This window comes from Xiphophorus couchianus, chromosome 7, assembly GCF_001444195.1.
Source record: "Xiphophorus couchianus chromosome 7, X_couchianus-1.0, whole genome shotgun sequence".
In the NCBI taxonomy this organism is placed as follows: Eukaryota; Metazoa; Chordata; class Actinopteri; order Cyprinodontiformes; family Poeciliidae; genus Xiphophorus; species Xiphophorus couchianus.
The window spans coordinates 24225033-24225269 of NC_040234.1; positions in this window are offsets into that span (position 1 = coordinate 24225033).

Genomic DNA, 237 nt, shown 5'->3' on the forward strand with positions numbered 1-237 from the left:
AGTTTATTTGGTAGGGACAGACACACATCGACATAGACAAACTGAACAAAACAGCAGTCCCATATTTGCATCGTAGTGCAATAGCAACAGCTAATTCGCAGCACTTGTCCCTATATGGGCTTTTCTTTTTTACATTTTTTAAACTCTCATACACAAAACGTTGATAACTCCAACATTACACACCAACACACCAAAATTATAATAATAGAAAGTAGCAATGAAAACAGGATCTGGTCC